This window comes from Myodes glareolus, chromosome 17 (assembly GCF_982192425.1).
Source record: "Myodes glareolus chromosome 17, mMyoGla1.1, whole genome shotgun sequence".
Taxonomy (NCBI): Eukaryota; Metazoa; Chordata; class Mammalia; order Rodentia; family Cricetidae; genus Myodes; species Myodes glareolus.
In genome coordinates this window covers 20,442,790-20,457,177 of record NC_142042.1, presented here as the reverse complement: position 1 = coordinate 20,457,177, position 14,388 = coordinate 20,442,790, and the positions used below count along the sequence as shown (strand labels likewise).

The window sequence follows — 14,388 nt, the reverse complement described above, 5'->3', positions numbered from 1 at the left end:
GGAGGCAGAGGCAGGCAGATCTCTGTGAGTTCGAGGCCAGCCTGGTCTACAAGAGCTAGTTCCAGGACAGGCTCCAAAGCTACACAGAGAAACCCTGTCTCGAAAAACCAAAAAAAGAAAAAAAGAAAAGAAAAAAGAAAATGAAAGGGAATGCTAAATAAAGTAACAAGAAGATTTCTCATATCATCAGGTTATCAAAACATAAAACAAATGGCACTCCATAAATGTCAACGTGTAGGAAAAACAAGACAGGATGCAGTCACAATGAGCTGGGGATGTCAAGATGCTCGTGGAACATGCCGTCATACCGTGACCTAGTCTAAAGTCTCCATGAGATCTCAGCAGAGTAGAAACTGGTCTGGCAGTGAGCGAGGACTCAGAGCGTTCTCTCGGAGTGGAAGAAGCCATGCAAATGCTGTGTGACAATGACAGCATATTCAAACTTACTGTAGCATGCCGAGAACAAGCGCTCTGGCTCTGGGTGAGACTAGAGAGATAAGCAGCTGGGCACGATGGTCTTATGGACCTCTTTCTTTGGACACTTATATAAATAAATTGTATCACTTAAAATTAGAAACAACCAAGTTGCCCAGTTATTGTTATTGATGGGATAATGTTTTTCCTTAAATCATGGTATGTGAGACAACTTTTTCAAATGATGAACTATATTACTAAGCTTTAAAACGAACCACAACCCTAAGCTAGTTCACAAATGCACATGCCTATTGTGTCTTTTTGGTGTAGAGAAGTAAACAAACAAATCTAGGAATCTTCGCACTGAGATGATTAACTGTGATTATATTATAGTAAGATTATGCTCATCATAAGGAGAAACTGAGGTGTTTTTAAAATACCTTGATTGGAAATGTTACAGCAGTGCTGACTCATTTCAGTCAGCACCTATCAGACTAACCCCTTGGCAGTACTTCTCAGATCATCCAGATAGACGCCGTCAAAGACTGACTCTAAGACGGTGAGTGGTATTACAAAGAGAACATACAGTTGTTTATGAGACTCAGTTGGTTAGAGGTGCAAAGCATCAACAAACGAGACAGGTGAGTGACTAAAGAAAAGTATCTGAAGAGAATAAAATTTGGGGACAATGAAAAAGACTCACACATTGTTGGGGGTTGGGCAAACCAATGAGCAGGCAGCTAGAGAAGAACTCGGTGTGAATCGTGTGTCTTTACTGACTTGTGCTGCCACTCCTTAGAAGCTTTGGTTGGGTGGAGCTCAACTTCTGAAGTATTTTAAGATCCAGATCTGGGAGATACACCTGAGAACATAGGGGTGTCTTTGAGAGCAAGGGAGCCTTTCTCAGTTCCTGTGCTTTGTTTGGGGGCCTAAGGCCCTAGAAGCTCAGGCCTCCCCAAGCTGGCAGCTTTTAGATTCTTGTCTCTTGAATTCAAAGAATGAAACTCATGGACCACAGAAGGTAAGTTTGAGAGAAAGAGAGAGAGAGAGAGAGAGAGAGAGAGAGAGAGAGAGAGAGAGAGAGAGAGAGAGAGAGAAGCTATTTTTATTACAGAAAGCTAAAGAGAAAGAAGAAAGCGGGACCTGTACGCACAGGAGGGTCCCGGGAGTGGGATGCCATTGAGGGCCGCCGCCTTGGAAGTTAGTAAGGCTTTTCTGAATGAAGGATGGAAGAGGGGGAGAGAAGCTGATTCAAGGTGCCCAGGTGCCCCCCATTTCAGCCATAGCCTCAGTATGGTTTCCAGGAAACAGTGCTTCCTTGGGGGTGGAGGAAGAGATGTGGAACAAACAGACAAGCCCTTTCTGAAACCCCAGCCTCTGGCCATGGCAAAACCAGAGACATTTTGGCTGAAACATATCTGGCCTCTTTCAAGGACCAGGAGGATGCTGACATACCCGAGAACGTTTTTGAGTTGTAGCCAAGAAAGAAAACGGTGCACTCTTCGGAAATGCCTTTACTCTAAATCTGCCTGGCCAATTGCTAGTGATCTCCTGTTCTCAGCATTTCATTTCCTCCCACCCCCAGAAGACACAACTCTAACCACTACTAGGAAATTGGGGTGAAAAATCAATGTTATTTCTACAAGTCAGAGGGGTGTTGTTGGGCAAGGCTATTTCTATGGCTTTATTTGTAGAACGGTCAGATAAAGGGGGGCAGGCAGGAATCTTGAACTCCTGGAGAGGTGATGGGGGAAACAACAAATTCCAGAGGAGTCTGGGATGCAGAGTGGTTCCTGTGGTCCCCTTTTACTGGCTGAAGGATTTCTTGTAGATATTCAGGAATTAGAGGGTTACTAATAGAGCCCACAGAGATGGAGCCAGAAGTTCACAGTCCTTCTGAGTGTAGACTAAGTGCAACTAAGAGGAGACGAAGTTAAAGCAGCAGTTCAGTCCACAAGGCCCAAAGATGAACTGTTGTGGTCATGAGAGACCCCCTTCCACCACGACAGCACAGCTCACCTGCAGAGCCGCCCACCAGTGGCATGGTGCTGTCTGTCACAGATCTTACAGATCTTGGAAAGCAGATGATATATTAACAGAATTACCAGGAATAAGAGATCAGCATTCAAGCTGGATAATAGTACAAAGGCTCCCTTGGGCTGCTGGGCTATCTCAAGCCATACTTCTCTGTAGGAGTGCCTTTCGTGTCCGCTGAATTTCAGAACTAATTAATGGAGGACATTGTAAAGGGGAAAGGAACTTAATTCGCTAAAGTATGTTTTGGGTAATGCAACCAAGATGCTAACATATGTGTTTTTACATAAATTTCTAATGTCTTCTGACTCAAAATAGAGTGTTGTAGGATAACCCGAATTCTTTATCGTTTTTCAGTATACAGGTCTCTCTTTGCTTTTGTTTTGTTTTGTTTTCCAAATATTTGCACTGGAAGTGTTGCCTTCTTGTCAGTCTGTCCCTGTCATCAGCCTTGGTCAAAGGAATAAGTTCCCAACCAAAAGCCTACAGTCACGCCACTTCAGTGAATATCCTGCTTGCCTTTCAAATGCCCCATAATGATCTCAAATTCAGCTCTCACTGGGTGATAATTATACACACAAAGAGTTAACAAATCTATAAATTAAGTGACTAGCCCACAGATCTTTTGCTTCTCACTTGGGGCAGAGAGTGAGGTTCAGAAAGCCTTACACACAAAGACTGCAAAACTGACTGTTAGGGGGGAAAAAATCACAAAAATCCAATCAAAACAGATTAAACCAAATTAAAATGCCCATGTTTTATTAAATGCAGTGTTCTCAGGCGGCCAAGAGCATGACAGGGGAGGGAGAAAGCCAATGAGCACCTGCAAAACCCAGGACCACGTGTTCTTTCTCTGTGAGCCCACTTAAATACCCTGTGGGAGTGGTCCTGACCCTCCCCTGGGGAGGGGTTAGGACCTGACATGCTGGGATTTGGAGTCCAGACCAATCCAACTCCCAGGCCAGGGGTTTCTGGGATGGATGCCAGGGACTAGGGCAACACTCCCAACTTAACACTAGCCCATAAGAAATGCCTTAAACCAAGCACAAAGAAATCTCCAGCTAACAGCAACTAGACTTGGCTGGAGCCATTGGAGCCACTGTAGCAGAAGCATAGGAGCTCCAGAGTATGGACCTGGGTGGAGATTTAAACTGTTAATGAGGAATGAGTTACAAGATGTCACAGTTAGAACAAGCAGACAAAAGCCAAGTTATGCAAATAAGCCATAATGCTTGGGCATGTGAACAAAAACCCTTCCATTTGTACAGCAGGGTGTTACTTTTTGCTCTGACCCCTTCCTCCTCTGCAAATGTATGCTTTCTTTATAAGTTCCCATTTCTGCTTCTATCCACAGGTCTCTGCTCAGCTCCTTGTTCTAGGACACAAGACCATAAAACCTCTTCGAAGTGCCCACGGAGCCCCAATAGCTGCCCCCGTCAGTTGGTGAACCAGAGAGAAGGTTAGGATTTATGTTTCCAGTCTCTAAAGCTTTCTGCTCTTCCTGGGATGCCCATTGTGAACAAGGTCAGGCTATTAGGGGAATGACTTTTGGAAATTCCAGTGACCAGATAATCCTGTCCTGCGCTGAGATCAGGTAATGAACCAGATGCGGGGAAAACAGTCTTGCATCAAAAAGCTCACCGTAAAATCTCACACCTACCCACATGCTGCAGCAGGTCCCAGGAAAGACTCCCAACTTTGAAGGGGCAAGGAACGCATTCCTTTTTGCTCTTTCTTCTAATGTGCCTGCCTTCCTTGGCAGCTCCTCCCTCTCTTCCTTTTTTCCTTTCTTCCTTTACCTCCCGCTTTCCCCAATGATGCTCATGAGGGTGACAGACTTGGGCACTAAATAGGAAGGGGCTCTCTGGGTTCTCACTGCTGTTCAGAGGTCAAGTGTCCAGGCGTCAGCCAGAAGAACCAAGTGTCACACGGTGATCTAGATGACTCGGCTTCAACAGTGGCCCCACAGCTGCAAGTCCAGGGCAGTCCCAGCTCCTGGCTCTACCATCCAATGCCTCCCTTCAGGCGCTTCCCTGTTGTGGAGATCACTCAGCTCTCCCCACTCTCAGAACTCTGCCTTGGCTTTGCTGGAGGCCACCCCACTGTTTGTTTTTGGTTGCTGTGTCCTTTCTGCTCATATAGTAGACATTCCATTTCTGAGGACATAGATTGAGTCTGCCAGTTAGCAAGACATTCCTTCCAACACAAGGCTCAAGAAAAATAAAAGAACCTGAACATTTGTTCTTTTCACCTGTTCAGGTGTCTGGGGAAAGACCAGAGCTGTTGGTACAGGACATTTTTAGGGCTTCATGAGAGAAGCCTTCTAAGGTGATAGAGAGAGAGAGAGAGAGAGAGAGAGAGAGAGAGAGAGAGAGAGAGAGAGAGAGAGAGAGGAGATAGCTATAGATAGGTGATATTCTAGGAAATAGTCTCAGAGATACCCATTGCAGGGACTTGTTTCCCAGTCTTGGGAAAGTTATCACGGGACATAATTCCTAAAGAAGCAGCACCCGCGTATCTCATCCTCCTGTAAGCTGTGCTCAGCTCTCCAGAGACTCCTGCAGCATGATGATCTTGGGGGGTGACCCACACACTAGGTCCTCTGAAGGCCTCTGGACATGAATTAGAGGCCATCTTCTGCTCCCCAGAGGCCCTCAGGTTCTTGTCAGGCTCCATGGAAACTCAGCCCCAAGAACTAGACCCCAAGAACTAGAATATGTATGACCATGAGAAAAGGGTGGGAATCCTGTAACCCACCCTGCCCCATCCAGGCTGGGCAGTGAGAGGTTTGGTCAAAGGATGAAAGAACCTATATTTGGTCTTGCCTATTCATTACCCTACGAGAAGTGGGGTAGGAGAGGAAGTTAGAAGATATACAAGTGGATAATTTACTGAGAACCCCATAATTTTCCAAGAGTACAGGCGCCTTTAGAATAGGAGCTTGGTATTACAACACCCTAATAGGAACCAATAGATGTAGGGTGATGATTGAGAGCCACCCCCAGAGATAAGATCAAAGAGGTTACACAACATTGGGAAAGAAACCCTGCCCTAGTCAACAGGCTACTTAAGGCCATCACATTTTAAGATGGTCTCAGCTGCCATCACGGGCATTAGCTCTGAAACAGGGAAAGAAGAGAGTCTGAGCAGCAAGTTTCACCTCTGATACACACGTAAACACATACATGAACACATATATAGTATATGTAAATTTCATATCTATATTATATATTGCTTTGACTAGGGTCTTTCTTACATCTCAAAGATACACAAATATAAACTTCTATTTTCTCTTGCTGGAAGGGATTTAAAATTTCTTTTAAATCATATTTTATATATTACAATACAAATTCCATATTTAGCACTATATTAGAATAATTTACATTCTTTTAAACAGGGAAAAAGAGTGTGAATTCTTTTTATTTAGTTAAAAGATATTCTCTAATGCATAATTTTGTATCTAATGTAACTGTATAATGTGGGAGAAACAAGTGGCTCCCAACTAGCCACTCCATTAGGAGGAACCGCCTCAGAATCACTTGCGAACAGCAGACTGGCAATGTCCTAACAGTGCCTCGCATTGAACCCCTCTTCCACACTCCCTCATTATTATTTTGTGAAGTGAGAAACATTTTGTCTGTCTATGAGTCTCTGCATCAGCTCCCATCCATTGCCAGAGGAAGGTTCTCTGATGACGACTGGCTGAGAAATGCAGGCCCATTTCCCACCTTATCTGACAGCCAGAGAGTTTGGGGAATAACAAGGCTTAATCATACCTTCTAGCTCAGGAGGTGGCTGCCTGGCCCCATTTTGAAGTTAAGAAAGCTCGTCGCTGTCTTGACAGGTGGTCAGGATATGTCGATGTACTTCTGTTCCTTCCACTATAACATTGGGGTCACCTGGAGAGGGGCTGTTTTCTGCCTACTTGACCAAGTGGTGCGGGAGAATTGTCTGCAATCTGTCAATCATATTTTAAATAAACAGTGATTGGTCAGGCAGGAAGTGTAGGCGGGTCAACCAGACAGGAAGTATAGGTGGAGCAAAGAGAACAGGAGTATTCTGGGAAGCAGGAAGCTTCCTCTCCACTCCTGCCCAGACCACCAAAGAAGCAACATGTGAGCTGACCGCTGGAAAAGGTACTGAGTCACATGGCTAACACAGGCAAGAATTATGGGTTACCATAAGATGTAAGAATTAGTTAATAAGAAGACTGAGCTAATGGGCCATTCAGTTTATAATCTTCTGGAGTTCTGAGTGTGATTTTCTTTGGAGCTTGCCGGTTGTGGGGTACTGGGCAGGACAGAAACCCCAAAAAGCCAGCCCCTCATGTTACAACCAAGTGTATGTGAGTACACGTGACTTGAGTCATCCTGCTACCTAGTTACCTAGGCAACAGAATGCTGATGATGGGAAGTCTCGCCCTATCATGTTAATGAAGCCTTTGCTACCTTTCCCCCCAGTTTACGTTTGATATAAAAGCTGTGGAAAATTAAATGTGGGTGATTTCAGGATCTGAGGAATCCCTGAAACTCCCTCCCAATACTGACTTGTGGTTTCTGTCTTTATTTTTCCACCCCTACCCTGATAAGAGGTGATTTTGCTGAGGCTGGTCCTCAACATATGGCAGCCCAATGTGTTGCAGTCTTCAACAAACTGAGCTATGAGTAGAGAAGAATATTGTTAGGAATCATTTCATTGATTTTTTTTTGACCAGTCATGTTTGGTTCTACTCTGTGTCTCTGGGTTATCCAGTCTCTGGTTCCTGACCATCCAGGAAGTGTGTGCATGGGCTCATCTTGTGGAGTGGACTTCAAGTTAAATCAGACATTGCTTGGCCACCCCAATAAGTTCTGTGCCACCACTGCCCTAACACATCTTGCACACGGCACAGATTGTAGGTCGAGCATTCTTTTGGGCAGGGGGAGCTGGGTTGCTGTCCATGTTTTTCTTTTGATAGCCTGCAGAGTGCAGAGTACCTTCCCCAACAAAAGAGATTGAACATAGGGGTGAAGGCTTCTTGCAGGCACCAGCTCAACTTGGACACATTCTCAATGAGCTGTGTGGATGCTGATCTCGACAATGGGGCCCCACGTCAGTCTTCACAGAGCAACCCTTTGCCCTAGCATCAGCCTGGGTTGTTTGGGAATCTCCACAGGACACTTCCAGGTCTCCCCTTTCTACACACTCCCAACAACTTAGCTGAATGCAACCCAGCCTCACCTCTAGGAACCCTTGGCTACAAGAAATGGTCAGGTCAGACTCCATACCCCCATGACCAGGAGTCCTCAGCAGGGTCACCCTCATAGACCCCAGGAAGTTTGCACTGCACTAGGTTTCCACACTGACCCGCACATGGTCCCCAATTCCAGCCATCTCTTCCACACTCCCTCTTTCTATTCTATCCGCTCCTACCTGATCCCTTCTGATTCTGTCCCCACTCAATTCCAGTCCACTCATAAAATCTAGGTCTGGGTTACCTCACTCCGGGATACTTTTTTTCCATCTCATCCATTTGCCTGCAAATTTCATGATGTTATTTTTTTAACAGTTGAGTAATACTCCATTGTGAAACTGTACCACATTTTCTTTATTCTGTTGAGGGACATCTAGGGTTTTTTCCCACATTCTGGCTATTATGCATAGACTAGCAATGAACATGTTTGAGCAAGTGTCTCTGAGCAGGATGAAGTGTCCTATGGGTATATGCCCAAGAGTGGTATAGTTGGTTCTTGGGATAGATTGATTCCCAACTTTATGAGTAGCCACCACACTGATTTCCATAGTGGCTGTACAAGTTTACACACCCACCAGCAGTGGAGGAGTGGTCCCCGTGCTCCACATCCTTGCCAGCATGAACGGTCACTTGTGTAATTGATCTTAGCCATTCTGACAGATGTAAGATGGAATCTCAAAGTAGTTTTGATCTGAATTTCAAAGATGGCTAAGGATGTTGAACATTTCTTTAAATGTGTCTCAGCCATCTAGGATTCCTTTATTGAGAATTCTGTTTAGATCTATAACCTCATTTTTTCATTGGATTGTTGGATTTTAAAATATTAGTTTCTTTACATATTTTGGATATTAGCCCTCTATCAGATGTAGGGTTGGTAAAAATATTTTTTCCTATTCCATAGGTGGCTGCTTTGTCTGATTGATGGTGTTCTTAACCTTACAGAAGCTTTTCAGTTTCACGAAGTCCCACATATTACTGATCTTAGTGTCTGCTCAGAAAGTCTTTTCCTGGACCAGGGCATTACAGGTTATTCCCCACTTTACTCTTCCATCAGATTCAATGTGTCTGGTTTTATGCTGGTACATTTTCTGATCCACTTGAACTTGAATTTTGTGCAGGGTGATAAGTATGAATCTACTTGTATTCTTCTACATGCTGATGTCCAATTTGACCAACACCATTGGTTGAAGATGCTTTCTTTTCTCTGGTGTGTTTTTCTGGCTTCTTTACCAAAACCCAGGTTCCATAGCTGTGTAGATTTATGTCTGGGTCTTCGATTCATTCCTATTAATCAAGGTGTTGGTTTTTAAGCCAATACCATGAAGTTTTTACTACTATAGTTCTATAGTACACCGTGAAATCAGGGCTAATGATACCTCCAGAAGTTCTTTCATTATTTAAGATTGTTTTGGATGTCCTAGGTGTTTTTATTTTTCCATCAGAAGTTGAGAACTGTTCTTTCAAGTAAACATGTTTCTTATACAAGAAAAAAAAATAACTCCAAAAGTGTTACACAAAGATAATGAACTATCTAGGGAAATGGGGTATGGAATGTGTACCAGAGTCAAGTTTATTAGACTAGAGTTTAGTCCAATGTTGCTTCTTATTAGTTTTGGTTAATTATACAAAATTATGGTTTTCATTGTGACCTTGTCAGACTTGTTTATAATGTGTTTTAATATGACTCATTCCCATTACCCTCCCCTGACTCCCTTCCTACTCCTACTGGTCATCTTCCTCTTCAGTCTTCCTCCTGCTTTCAACACTCTTTCTTTTGGCCAAGATTCTGTAATAAGAAAGCCCACGCAACAATTGTCTTGCAGAGTCTGGATTATTTCTCTTAACATGACCTCCAACTCTATGTATTTTGGGGCAAATGACACAATTTCATTCTTCTTAATGGCATAATAGTAGATGATAGATAGATAGATAGATATAGATGGTAGATAACAAATGGTAGATAATAGGTAATAGGTAAATAGATGATAATGGTAAAAGATAGATGATAGATAGATAGATAGATAGATAGATAGATAGATAGATAGATAGATGATTGATAGATAGATGATAGATAGATAGATAGATAGATAGATAGATAGATAGATAGATAGATAGATAGATACTATACTTTCTTTATCCAGCTATCTTGACTGGCTCTATATCTGCAGTACGGTGCACAGTACCTCAGTAAACATGGATGTGCAAACATCTCTGTGGTGTACTTACTTAGAGTCCTTTGAGAATATATCCAGTAACAGGAGAGCCAAATCACAAGATAATTCTTTTTTTAGCTTTTTGAAGCCCCTTCATACTGATTTCCATAGTGACCACACTGATCTACATTCCCGCCCTCAGTGTAAGGAATCTATAGTCAGGGTATTCTTGCAGCAATTGGTTTGTGGTTTGTTTTCTCAAATGATAGTCACTCTGACTGAGGTTAGATGTAAATGTATCTCAATGTAATTTTGATTTTCATTCCTTGATGACTAAAATTAGTGAATATTTATTTATGTATTAATTGGCCATTTGTATAACTTTTCTCTTGAGATTTTTTGGGATAATTCATCTGTTCATCATATTGATTATTTAGGTATTTGATTTTAGATATTGATCTCTAATAACAAGCATGGGTTTTTTCTCACATTCAACATGTCAGTTTTCTATATTGAGCAATTCTCCAGCTCTGCATGGACTCCAGCTTGGTCTCTTACAGTTTAATTCAGTTCTGACACAAACTACCTCAAGACAAGCACAGAGCCCACTGCGCAGTTCCATGAAACTGCCTCCCACATTGGATGTCAATCAAAGCCAGTGGATGATAGATTACTCATCTCTCTGAGTGTAACATGAGGGCCGGCTTGTTGGGGTTTCTGTCCCGCCTGGGTACCCCACAACCAGCAAGTCCCAAAGAAAATCACAGAGTCTACATTAGGTTATAAACTGATTGGCCCATTAGGTCAGGCTTCTTATTAGCTCTTATAACTTATGTTACCCCATTATCCTTATCTACTTTAGCCACATGGCTCAGTACCTTTTCCAGCGGTGTAGCTTACATCTTTCCTCTCTGGTGGTCTGGGCAGAACTGCGGAGGGAGCTTCCTGCTTGCCAGAATACTCCCAGTCTCTTTGCTCCATCTCTACTTCCTGTCTGGCTTTCCCGCCTATACTGTCTGCCTGGCCAATCAGCGTTTTATTAAAATATGATTGACAGAATACAGATAATTCTCATGCACCATCTGAGGGCAGCAAATAAGCTGTTCCAATGACTTTTCCTCAGGTCTGATCTTTTGCTGTGCTAGGTTACAGAACTCAGAGGGCCACTTCAGGTTAATTTTAAAGGATATTAAAAATATGATAATAGATAACTAAATGAAAGGAAGTAGGGCAAGGTCCAGATATCTCCTGGGAACAGGAGAGAGTCAAACTGAAGTGCATCCTCCCAGCACCCAGGTAAGATGGTAAGCGAAACTGAGAGTCCCTACTCATGGCATGATTTCTGGTGATCAATTGTCCATCGTCCAGCTGAAACTATCAGAAGTCCCATCAGGTTGCCTGAGTAGAACAAAAATTCTCCAAAACCCTTGAATATTCAGGGATTAAGGCACTCTATGTATATCATGCTCATCATTCAAAAGATAATAGTGGGGGGCATATTAGGAGCTAGAAGCCAAGAGAAAATGCCCGTATGTCTTACTATGTCAGCTCTCACAGTTTCTACACTGTGAGGACCAAGAAGCCCAAGTCAGAAAATGAAGGAGAAACAGTGCACCTAACTATTGCTTCCCCAAGGGGCTTTTGTACAACGGGTCACAATCCTTGAATGAATTGTTTTAATTCTAATTGTGCTATGTTTATTATTTTAATTAGACATAAGAGGAGTTGTGGGTGCCCAATCTTTAACTTATTGTTAGATGAGATAGTTTCGGGCCGTAACTCTTCGGAATTTATGCAAGCCAACTATATTGACAACTAAAGCAAGGAATACCACCCTCTCCTCTGTTACACGTTTGGTAACTTGCACTACAGTGTAATTGCTTAAAGGTTAAGTTTAGCGGCACCCCCATGTGTAAGGTACCACATTTAAACATACCAAGACTCCATGTTAAGCTGTAACTTGAACAGTAGGATTAACAAGTTAGCAGATGTTAAAGTTAATTTAGAATCAGCTGAGGTCACTGAGGTGCAGCCCCAGTTGGTGCCCTTTCTGTTTTTCTAATGGATAGTAATTGTCTAGTAGATTTTTGGATTTCCAATACGACCATGCAACATTTTTGAATTATTAATGTATTTTGTGTGAGGGAGAGGAGCCTCTGTTCACAAGTAAGCTCTTTCCCAGAGCCTCCAATCAGACCATCATCTGGTTGCATCCTCCCTGTGACAATGATTGCTCTCCAAAGTAAGGGACCTCCTGTCTTACATTATACTTCAGCTTGTGTCTCGGCCCCCTACTTGCTGAGATGTGATCATGCTGAATGACAGCCTTGCCCACCACAGACAGAGCCATCTCAGCCCTCAGCCCCTCCTCACGATGAGAGGGAGAGATGGGACGAAATCCTCCTCCCTTTTCAGTCTGTCAAATGTTCCTGTCACGATGAAGAGTAAAGTAACTGATGCCGTATTCAACAAAGCATCGGTCTTCTGAGCTTGCTACCCGTGCCCTCCAGAGTTGTTTCCTCCGTAAAACTACTCTGAACTGTGGCTTGCTCCACACTCGCCTGTGATCAATATGCTTCTGTTGCTGTTATAGAACAGCATAACCAGAAGCCATTAAGGAAGAGAAGGGGCCATTTTAGCACATGGTTCCAGAGGGAGAGTCCATCGTGCCGAGGAAGGCAGGACAGGGTGACAGATGCATTCAGGAAGCAGTGAGAGATGGAGACAGAGGCAGGCACAGACAGACACAGAGACACAGATACAGGTAGAGACACAGAGATACAGAGAAAGATGTAGAACAAGAAGCAGAGTGATATTATAAAGCAAAACAAACAAAAATCCTTGTAGTGTATTTTTTCCAGAAGAGTCACCCTCCTGAAGGTTCCATAACTCTCCCAAATGCCAACAACAACTGTGAATCAAGTGTTCAAATTCATGAGCCTAGAAGAGGCATTTCTTATTGTAGCCACCACATCTTTGTAGTCATACTGTGTTGAGTGTCTTGCTTCCAGAATCTGTAAAAGAGACTTCATAATATTCAGCAGATGAAGCAATAAGCAGCCTAGCTCCAAACGCAGGCTCGCCTACAGGTGGCAACACAGCCCACAGACATTAGCCAAAGGGCAACAGTTCAAAATACAAGTTCATGAGCAATCAGTAGGGCCAATTATCCAGGCAAAATAAGGCCTCAGCTGTGCTGATCATTGCTGAAACCCGTGCTTAGAGGTACCAGTGGCCATCACTCTTATAGACTGGCTGCAATTTTCACATAAAATTGGTTCAAATGTGGACGGGTGAGGCCATACATGTGCCAGGAGGGTAGAAAAAAGATTACTGACAAAATGGGGCTTGCTGGGGAGAGTCAGACACACTGTCAAGAAGGTACATACATGATTTCAAAGATCAAGGGGAGGCGTGGCCAACAACACTAATGGAGACTGCGGAAGATTCGTCATCCATTTAGTCACATGGAAGACATGAAAGGAACAGGGATGCGCAGGGTCTTGAAAGCCGCTGCAGATATCAAAAGTGAAGTCAGGCGTCATTACAGGCATTAACGTGAGAGGTCTCTGTAGTAGAGCAGCTTCTTCTGAACTGAAACACTCGCTTGCTCCAGGAGCCAGAGGAAAGGCTGCCGAAACTCGTGAGGTAGCGAGCGAGTGTCACAAGTCTGGGAAAATTGAAGCTTGGAGGTTCCCCAGGACTGTGGAAGTCATAAGTAACTGCTCAAGAGAAACTGACCAGCAAGCTATAGAGCAGTCTCCGGGACAGTTCCGCTCCAGTGCAAACCGTGCAAAGAAAGCTCCAGGTATGCAGCTTGGTGATGATGCTACTTCTGAGTCATCCTTGTTGGTGCAAATAACACCCCACTTGTAGTGGCATTTCATTTGTATTTTAATAAATAAAGCTTTCTCGAGGATCAGAAAAGTAAAACAGTCACAATGGCCAGCCTAACAGACCAGGCAGTGGTGGCACACACCTTTAATCCCAGTAGCCATACTAGTTTGCCATAGAATCCAGTGGTAGTGGTGCACGCCCTTAATTCCAGCCCTAGAGCGGATTATAAAATGGGAAGAGACAGCTCTCACACACAGTCTCATTCTGAGATTCCTGGAGGCAGGATCACCATTTTGGATTGAGGCAGAGGTAAGAGCCAGTGACTGACTGCTTTGCTTTTCTGACCTTCAGGTTGAACCCCAATTCTGCCTCTGGGATTGTATTAATCATGCTTCATTCACTCCAGCTAGTAACCCATATAAAAACTCGGTAGTTCAACAAGTTGGACTCTGGAGCAGCCATTCCTCCAGTCTGCTCTCCGTTCCCTGTCTGGGGTGAGTACATGCATGTTTAGGAAAGATTTATCACACACACACATTTGTGCCAATGAAAACCTAATGTGTGTGTTTTTGATGGTTCTTGTTTTCTGATTTGCATTAGTGGTTGATGTATTTTCCTTTCAAAGTGTTAAAATCTGCCAGGCTTGGTAGCACAGCCCCTACTCCCAGCACTCGGCAGGTAAAGGCAGGCGGGTCTACTACAACCTGTTTGATTGCA

The 14,388-nt window shown here is 43.5% G+C and overlaps 1 protein-coding gene across 5 annotated transcripts in view; it reads left to right on the top strand.

Moving 5' to 3' along the window:
- Positions 1 to 1,280: 1,280 nt before the first annotated feature.
- LOC125414828 (alcohol dehydrogenase 1-like) overlaps positions 1,281 to 14,388 on the top strand; it is a 29,472-nt gene continuing 16,364 nt past the window's right edge. The window contains exons 1-4 of one of the 5 annotated variants that reach the window (XM_087897529.1): positions 1,282 to 1,435; positions 3,803 to 3,907; positions 13,418 to 13,642; positions 14,023 to 14,165. The gene's annotated coding sequence lies outside the window, so the exon portion shown is untranslated. Of the gene's footprint in view, positions 1,436 to 3,802; positions 3,908 to 13,417; positions 13,643 to 14,022; positions 14,166 to 14,388 lie in introns of all 5 variants that reach the window. The other 4 variants (XM_085677645.2, XM_087897530.1, XM_085677646.2 and 1 more) reach the window with 4 other exon arrangements.